Source organism: Ursus maritimus, unplaced genomic scaffold, assembly GCF_017311325.1.
Source record: "Ursus maritimus isolate PB19 unplaced genomic scaffold, ASM1731132v1 scaffold_9, whole genome shotgun sequence".
Classification (NCBI taxonomy): domain Eukaryota; kingdom Metazoa; phylum Chordata; class Mammalia; order Carnivora; family Ursidae; genus Ursus; species Ursus maritimus.
This window is the reverse complement of record NW_024427107.1, coordinates 52,308,861-52,317,409: the sequence shown is the minus strand read 5'-3', so window position 1 is coordinate 52,317,409 and position 8,549 is coordinate 52,308,861. Positions and strand designations below refer to the sequence as shown.

General features: G+C 40.8%; 1 long non-coding RNA gene and 1 pseudogene across 2 annotated transcripts; one reads left to right on the top strand and one right to left on the bottom strand.

Annotated features, from left to right (window-relative positions):
* On the top strand, positions 1 to 1,782 carry LOC103661654 (annotated as a pseudogene).
* Positions 1,783 to 2,755: 973 nt separating this feature from the next.
* Positions 2,756 to 8,343, bottom strand: LOC103661555. 2 transcript variants are annotated; one of them, XR_568173.2, is made up of 3 exons: positions 8,251 to 8,343; positions 7,699 to 7,774; positions 2,756 to 2,867 (listed from the first exon to the last, which is right to left on the bottom strand). It is a non-coding gene; the product is annotated as an uncharacterized LOC103661555 (long non-coding RNA). The 2 variants fall into 2 exon arrangements; XR_568174.1 differs by lacking the exon at positions 2,756 to 2,867 and adding an exon at positions 4,581 to 4,617.
* Between the last annotated feature and the right edge of the window lie 206 nt (positions 8,344 to 8,549).

Here is an 8,549-nt window from a genome sequence, read left to right as displayed (position 1 = left end):
ATGCTGATTACAGCAAGTAGGTAAATAAGGAGAGGCAAGTCACCAGGAGCTATTTCCTCCTTGTAGAACTGCTTTTACTAAATTGCTCTCTGCTGTGATCATCAGCCTATATTGAGGTAAAATAGAAGAACATTAGTAAGCACATCCTGTCTGATCCTAGGACAATAACCCACATGTTCATCCTGAGAAACTGCTGTTTCTGTGTTATAAACCCTGTGTGTTGAGGAACTGACCGGGTTTCCTTTGCCAGTGAACTTGGTAGAATGCTCAGGGCCAGATTTGTGACTGAGTTGTAGCCGCCATATGGATCTTCATGACGCACATTCTACCATCATTCCTAGTTATGTCTTAAGTCCTTTGTTTCTTCCTTTTGCTCTGCTTTTATTTATGCTAAGTATTTTATGTAATTTTGCAAGCCACATTCAATCTTTTCTGGAACAAGATTGGGTATAAATAGATAGGCAATAGGTAAGTGGATAAGTAACTTCCAGTAAAGTGCTAATATGTCTTCTGGTTCTCTCCTTGAAATACCTTATAAATAACAACGAAATGACTCCCAGCTTACCACTTGATAAATCTTATGATTTAAAGAGAAATATTTAGACGGCGCGGAGCCATTGGCTGGGACCAGGCTCACTGTGCAGAGACGGCGCCCTGGTTCTGCCTGGGACTGTGCGGTGGCGGCTGCCACATCTGCAGCCCCAGCGCCCCCCAGAGCCCCAGCGGTGGTGGGAAAGGGAATTGTTGCTATTGTTTTCTTTGTTAAAAGGCGAGTTGGAAAACATGGTAACTTGAAAAAAGAGGCAATTGAGAGATCTGCTGAGAAATTGACTCTTATACTTCCAGAAAAATACAAAACTCAGTGGTATCCAGAAAAACCATCAAAAGGACAGGCCTACAGATGCATTCGTGTCAGTGTTTCAGAGTGGATCCTGATGTCCTGGAAGCCTGTGAGAACAGGGGCACCTCGTACATGGACCTAGGTTTGCCAAAGCAGCTCACTCTGTGCGAGGAGCCTCCGGAGGCGTACCGTCGGCTAGGGACGGAGAGAAAAACAATGCGTCCACTGGTGCCAGCTTTGAAAATGACGATGAGAGGGGCGTCTGGGTGGCTCATCGGTTAAGCATCTCCCTTCCGCTTGGGTCATGATCCTGGGACCTTGGGATCGAGCCCCACGTCTGGATTCTTGCTCAGCGGGAAGCCTGCTTCTCCCTCTCCCTCTGCTGTTCCCCCTGCTTGTCCTCTCTCTCTCTGTCTCTCAGATAAATAAATAAAATCTTAAAAAGAAGAAGAAGAAGAAGACGACAGAAAGAAAGAAAATGACCATAAGAACAAGGAGGAAATCTCCACGAAGGTTACCAGGGCCCTTGATAGCGTTACCTCTGATGTTCAGTCAGGATCCTCTTCTTCAGACAAAGAAACTAGCAAGGAAGTAGAAGAACCCATTTGGGTGAGGGCAACCCCAATCCCTGTGGACCAGATTTCAGAATTGATATTCCTGCCTCCTCCAAGGTGGCACCCTTTCCCAGAAAGAAGCCAGGAATATGCCAAGGGAATGCCCATCAGAATCACGACCCTCCTCCTATTCCATCTGGTTATCCAAATCAGGGAAGGAAGAATAAACCCTATCTCCCAAATCCGGTTACAGGGGTACCTCCTCCTGGAATGCATGGTGATGAGTTCACCGGATTGATCTCACATGTTAGCACTCTGCCAGCTCCTTTTGATTCTCTGGTGGTGTCAGTGTTGGGAGAAGGTAGAATAAGCCTGACCACATATTAAAAGCTAAATGTTCATACTTAGTAAAGTTAGATGGGCCACACCAGCAAACTTATTTTTATAGAGAAGTTATTGACAATAATCTTTCTTAAAAAATATATATGCACTTTAAATATATTGATATAGTTTGAGAAACTTTATTAAAGTTAGTCAAGTACCTGAGTTTTTAATGTAGGACTTGAGTATTTATATACTGTGCATCAACTCTGTAGGATATGAGGACACTGAAGCAGCAAGAAATCTGTTCTAGCATCTTTGAGCATTTCCTTTACGGAAGGTATGTAAGTTATTTATACACATGGAAATCTCCTTTATGTCATTGTTTAGAAGAATTGCATGAATCATGTCGCAAATAAAAAGTAGTGTGAGGCAAAAAAACAAATAAATAAAGAGAAATATTTAGTTACAGGAGTCATTTGGCTCCCTATACCATACAAAAAGATGGAAATAATTTTGGCTGCTACCAACCCACTCTTTTCTAAGGTAAGCCTGTGATTTAAATGCCAAATTCTTACTGAACTATCAAAAAGAAGGAATGTTTATGGTCTGTATTCAAACTATCTAATCGCAGGAATTTTATTTGCTTGATAAAGATTATTGGAATTGGTTGCATTTTAAAAAGTTATGCAAGTGGAACTATAAAAAGTATATATATTTTTAATACATGACAAATTGTATATCATTAATTAAATTAAGTAGGTATTTGTTGAACAACATCTGTGTGTCAAAAAATTTGCAGAACTGTGGATACAGCACTGAATAAGACAAAACTCTCTCCTCGTGATACTTTTTAAGAATAGCTTTATCATAGTAGGGGGTTCTAAGAGTTGAGAAACAAATGGAACAAATTTATAGCAACATTATCTTATTGATTCTGATCTGTGAGGCTTAATGCTGGAAGTGTATGATATTTTTTAAGAGATTTGTTACCTACCTAGAAATCATAAAATCCTCATCTGAATTTGAAGATAGAGAGGCAGGTAGATCAAAAAGAAGACAAATCTGACTCACTGTGGTCTTGGGTCCCTGAGACGCCATTGGCCTGGAGGTGGTACTAAGTTTTTCTTCAAGTGGGGGGGTTCCCACTTCTGTGGAGGGTGACAAGAGAGACAGAGAATGGAAATAAACACTAGTCAAGCAGGAGTGGACCAAGATTGAGGGAACACTTATAAAGAGAGTGAAAACAGAACTTGGGGCTACAATCTAGTTAGGAGGTAGAGACTGTCAGAGGTACCGTGGAGCTGTGGCATCAGAAACTGCCTGATTGTGAAAAACAAAAAACCAACTTTGTACTTAAACTCCACTACTGTTTCAGGCCTTCTTCCCTTTATTCAACTTGCTCGCCTGTCAGAAATTTTCTCTCCCTTATCCTTCTGAACTCAGTGAGGCTTCGTCTTCTCCAGAACCTTCCCCCATAACCCAGGTTGAATGAAATGATCTTTATTGGTTCTCATACTACCCTGGACCTACCTCCATTATTTTTTTCATATTATTACATATGAAATTTTCCTTTGAAGTGTCTGTCACTCTCATTAGACTAAGAGGTTCTTTGACGGTGTGGACGGTGTAGATGGAGGCCAACTACTTTGGGTGCTAAGGAAAGATGCATTGAGTTAAACTGAACCGAGTCAGGCCAGCAGTGAAGAACCAGGGAGCATGAAGGCACTCTGTGTACCACAGATCACATTCTCCAGCACCCACCAGGCCTGACAGATAATATTAATAAACAAGGGCGTGTTCTGTGTAAGGAGAACAGCTACTCTAATCCAGATGGTTGTTACCAAGTGGGGATTGCAGCCCCCTATTGGCTGATCTGAGGTTTTGGAGAAGTCAGAAGGGTCAATGTTTTAAGTAAATATTTCTATCTTAGATCTTTGTGGCAATACTTTCCGTTTTAGAGATTCTCTTTGGGCCAAGAAAACCTGGCTGTTACCGGCAGGGGTATGCCAGTTGTGTCTCTGCTGTCATATTTCAACTAGGGATTTTTTTGCTACGAACTACAAAAAACAACTCTAGCTACCTGAGACAAAACAACAAAACAGTAAACAGAAGAAAAGAAAAAGAAATATAGTGGAAGGATACAGGACTAAGGATAATCAAAAAAATGGGAGGAATAGCTGAATAACCAGGTTTGAAGCAGGACAGAGCCTGGGTAGTGTTAGCGAATCTTGGAGACCAAAAGTCACAGACAGAGGAGCAGCTGGACTCCAGCAGGCTTCTGTCTGTGTCACGCAGCTATGACTTCGATACCGGTATGGTTGCCAGAAGTAGCAAATAACAATACTGGACACACAGTTAAATTTGACCTTCAACTTCAGATAAACAACCAATAATTTTTTAGTATAAGCATGTCCCACGCAAACTTTTATTTTCGCAATTCTATTACTAGGAGTCAGAGTCTGAGTTTCTTAATTTGGTCACACGTCTATCCTTAGTCCCTTGAATGAACCATCTAGGAACACCGCAAGTAATGGAAGAGAGAGACACTTCTAAAAGAAAATTGGGGTCTTCAACCACAGGAAAAGGGAAGGAATGTTAGGATGTCAAAATGGACCATTCTCTCTTTCTCTCTATTTCTCAATCATCAATATCATTATTCATTATTGTCTTTTACATACACACTTAATAGGGTGATACTAAAAATATTTTTTAAATGTTGATAAGTCTGGATCAAGGTTCTCTTCTGTGCTGCATGTTATCCGTTCAGTGGCTGGACTGTGGGCAGGAAGTCCGTGGTCCCAGTGGCGGATCTGAGGAAGGGCTGGAACGGCACTAGGAGCTCTTGTTAGCAGCTCTTTATTGCTCAATGTACAAGTATTAGATGGCACAAGGATAAACCTTAAGAAAGTGATTGTCTTTGTTTAGGAAATAACCCGATGGGAGGTTTTGACAGAGTTTGGGTGCCTCTATGAAATAATGGAGGAAGAGAAAGCTAAAATATTCGGTGAGAAGTTAACATGAAGTGGAATCCGTGCCAAGGAAGAAACTGGAGAGTAGATAGGAAGCAGCAATGTGAGGGTGCACACAGCCACTGGCTGGGCTCTGGAGAAGGACGGTCATTGAGGAACGCCTGGCGGCACGGCAGCTAAGCGACTTTCAAAGGATGATGTTTAATATCAAAATTTAAATTGGTCGTTGTGCTAAAGTGGCAAAGAAATGCCTTATGAGAGTAGTTTGGGAAGAAATAATATAAAAGGAGGTATGTTCTCCATGTGGGTCAGTGCAGACAGGAGAGAAGAGAACAGTCATGGGAAGTGGGGTGTGAGTGAGTTTGAGAACTCGTGGATGCAGAAATACAGAATGTGGGCACCATGGGAAGTGTGAGCTGTTAAGAATCCCACTGAATTTGGTGTGTATGGTGGGAGGGGGAAGCTAGCTTTTTTTTTTTTTTAAGATTTTATTTATTTATTTGACAGAGATAGAGACAGCCAGCAAGAGAGGGAACACAAGCAGGGGGAGTGGGAGAGGAAGAAACAGGCTTATAGCAGAGGAGCCTGATGTGAGGCTTGATCCCATAACGCCAGGAGCACGCCCTGAGCCGAAGGCAGACGCTTAACCGCTGTGCCACCCAGGCGCCCTGGGAAGCTAGCATTTTATAAAAGTTTAACTAAATATCAGAGTACAGGGTGACTCCAGCTGACATTTGAGTCGTACATATGACCTACATGGATAATTTATATGATGCAGTTGTGGCTTTTATATTAACCATGAATTCTTTCTTTCTAAGGATTGTCAATGTCTCAGTTGTCGGGAGTGGCCGACTCTGTCTCAGTCCTGTTCCTGGGTCCCAGTGTCTTCTCTTGTGTCATTCTTTTCATCTCAAATCTTGTGTTGCTCAAATCTCAAGTCTCCCTCTTTCTTGTAAGTTACAAATGTTCTTTGTTGCCCTTTGTGTTTAGCTGGAGTCTAGTAATTACCGTACAAGGGTTAAGTTAATGGAAAGTTAATATATGCTTCCACTATTGCTGCTTCTATTCATACTCTCTATTTTATTTCTTTAACTTTCTCTTTTATATCTGCACGTTCCACATGGCGCTGATAGTATTGTGAACAGGAAGCAGTTCCACCTGTTTCGGAGCATAGGACTAAGATAATGGGCTCTTGGGCCAGACCATCTGGATTAAAACTCTTGGCTCCACCACTTGCTATCAAGCTACGGGACCCCTCTGTGCCTCTGTGGCCCCCTCCTGTAACAAACTTAATGGGGTTATTATTTTAATAGGGTTCTTATTTTAACTGGGTCTTAGAATTATAGAACTGGATGAATATGATTGTTGATGTATGACCAACTCTCATTATTGCTCCATTCAAGGTGACTTTTTTAACCATCTCTCTGGGGTGACCCTTATGAAACCATCCCCAGAAATATAAAACTAGGACACTGACAATGGCTGATTCTATCTCTTATCCATTTCTTTCTCTCTCATCCATGGCAACTACTATCCCGGATGTGGTGCTTACCATTGTCCCTCTTTCCTGGCAGCACATTTCTATCATATCTCTTCACCAAAAAGTTTTAGTCATTTTTAAATTTATAAAACGAAAATGTCAGACTATATATAAACTTCTGTGACTTGTTTTTTCCTCCTAAAATTATATCGCTGGGATTCATCTGTATATTTGCATCTAGGTGAAGTCGTTTGTTTTGACTGGTGTAGAGTACTTTATTCTATCAGCAAACCAAAGTAACACAATTTATTTTCCGTTTCTTCTTTCAGTTTCGTTATTTCCAAGTTTTCGCTACTATGCAACAGGGCTGCTATAAACGTCTTTGTCCAGGTTTCCAGGCACAGGTACACAGGCCGTTCTCTTAGACATGTACCTAGAAGAACTGCTGGATTGTAGTCTATGCGTCTGCTCTACTTTACAAGATAAAACCGAACTGATTTCCAACGTACGGAGGCATTTGCAGTTGATTTTTGGTATTCTATAGGGAGGTTTTCTTACACCTTATTCTTCTGTTTCCTTATGTATAGTCTTCATCTAATTCCATTTGTTTAAAAGCCTTTTTCCCCAGATGATTTGGTGTGCTGCCTCTTTTATATATCAAAGTTCCACATATGTGCGGGTGTTTCTTGCGATCTATAGTTCACTGATCGATTTTTCTGTCCCTCCACCAAGATAAAATTGTTATAGCTTTAAAGCCAGCCTGGAAATGTGGTAGTGTCTGAGATATCCTGCACCCTTTGGCCTTCCATATTAATTTTAGAATCTGCTCTTCCTCTCATAAACATGTGTATCTCTCTATCTATTTAGTTCTTTAATGCCTTTCAATGATGTCTATAGATTTCCCAAGATATCTCTCACATCTTTTGTCAGGTTTAATTCTGTATCTTTGATTTTTTTGTTGTTGCTATTTTAAAGTGAAGCTTCTCTTTCATTAAATTTTCTAACTGTTTCTTGTGCATAAGAGTGAATATCCTCCTTGGTAACTTCTTTCATTATTTCTAATAACTTGTCTCTAGATTCTTTTGGGCTTTCTATGTTAGTGATAATATTGCCTTCAAATAGTATTTATTTTTTACTCTCAATTCTTATAGTCTTAGTTTCTATTTCTTGTCTTAATTTGATAGAAGTGGTGATAATGGGCATCTTCATCTGTTTTCTATTTTTCCCAATTTAGTGTGGTGTTCACTGCAGCGTATGTTGCTGTTCTTTACATACCCTTTATTATCGTAATTTACTGAGGGTTTCATTAACTTTTTTTCTGGGTCTGTGAAAAAGGTCCTATGGCTTTTCTCCTTCAATCTGTTTACGTGGTAAATTACATTGACAGATTTGATAACACTGAACCAGCTGTACATCCTTGGGAGGTACCCACTGAATATTATCACTTTTATGTATTATAGAATTAAAACTATTAGTATTTGGTGTAGGATAGTTTGCACTGATGATCAGGAGAGAAATAGGCTTGCTTACCCTCCTTTGTCTGGCTTTGTTCTCTCGGTTGCTGTCTTCACGGAATCAACTTAGGAATACTTCATCTTTCCATTCTCTAAAATGTTTGAAGGAGATTGGGTTGATCAGTACCTTAGAAAAAATTAGCCGTACCTGCCTGTGAAACTATATGTGCCTAGTGGTACAGGTAGAATTCTGCTAAATTAAATATTTAGCTTTGGGTTGTTGGTTGGGGTGAGAAGCAGAGTGGCTAATCTATACTGCCTGACAGTGTCCTTGGTGTAAATTCTCCCACCATGACTGATTTCAAGCTACTGACGTCAGTGTGACATCACCGAACAAGGCTGGAAATGGCTCTCCCAAGACTCCAGCATGACCGTAATTTCTGCTTTTGCCCTGCAGTCACTCTAAGTGCAAAGGCAGCCTCAGAAATTGGAGTCAGGTGCTCTAAAGGTGATCAAACCCTGGATGATGATTTGACGTCAAACCTCTCCTCACACTCCTCTCCCAGCCTGCCAGGTGCACTGGGGAAAATGACCAGTGCGTCTTTGCCTCCCTCCTCAGACCTCTTACCTGCAAGGGTGACGGTGGGAGCGGACTAACTCATCCAGGATGAAATGGGAGGACAGGGAGTGGAATTAGTGGATCACATGAAACCCATAAATGTCTTCATCTACAAGGAAACTTCAACGTAAATTATATTAAAATGCTGGGATTTTCTCTGCACAAGAATTTGAGTGGGTACTTTGGAAGGCTCTTGCTGGATCTCTAGCTGGATCTCCTGTGATGTTGCAGTGGCTCTCCTTTGGCATTTTCTCATTAGTTAACTAATTAATATGTATTAATAAGTAATAAATACTTGTTTATTAAAT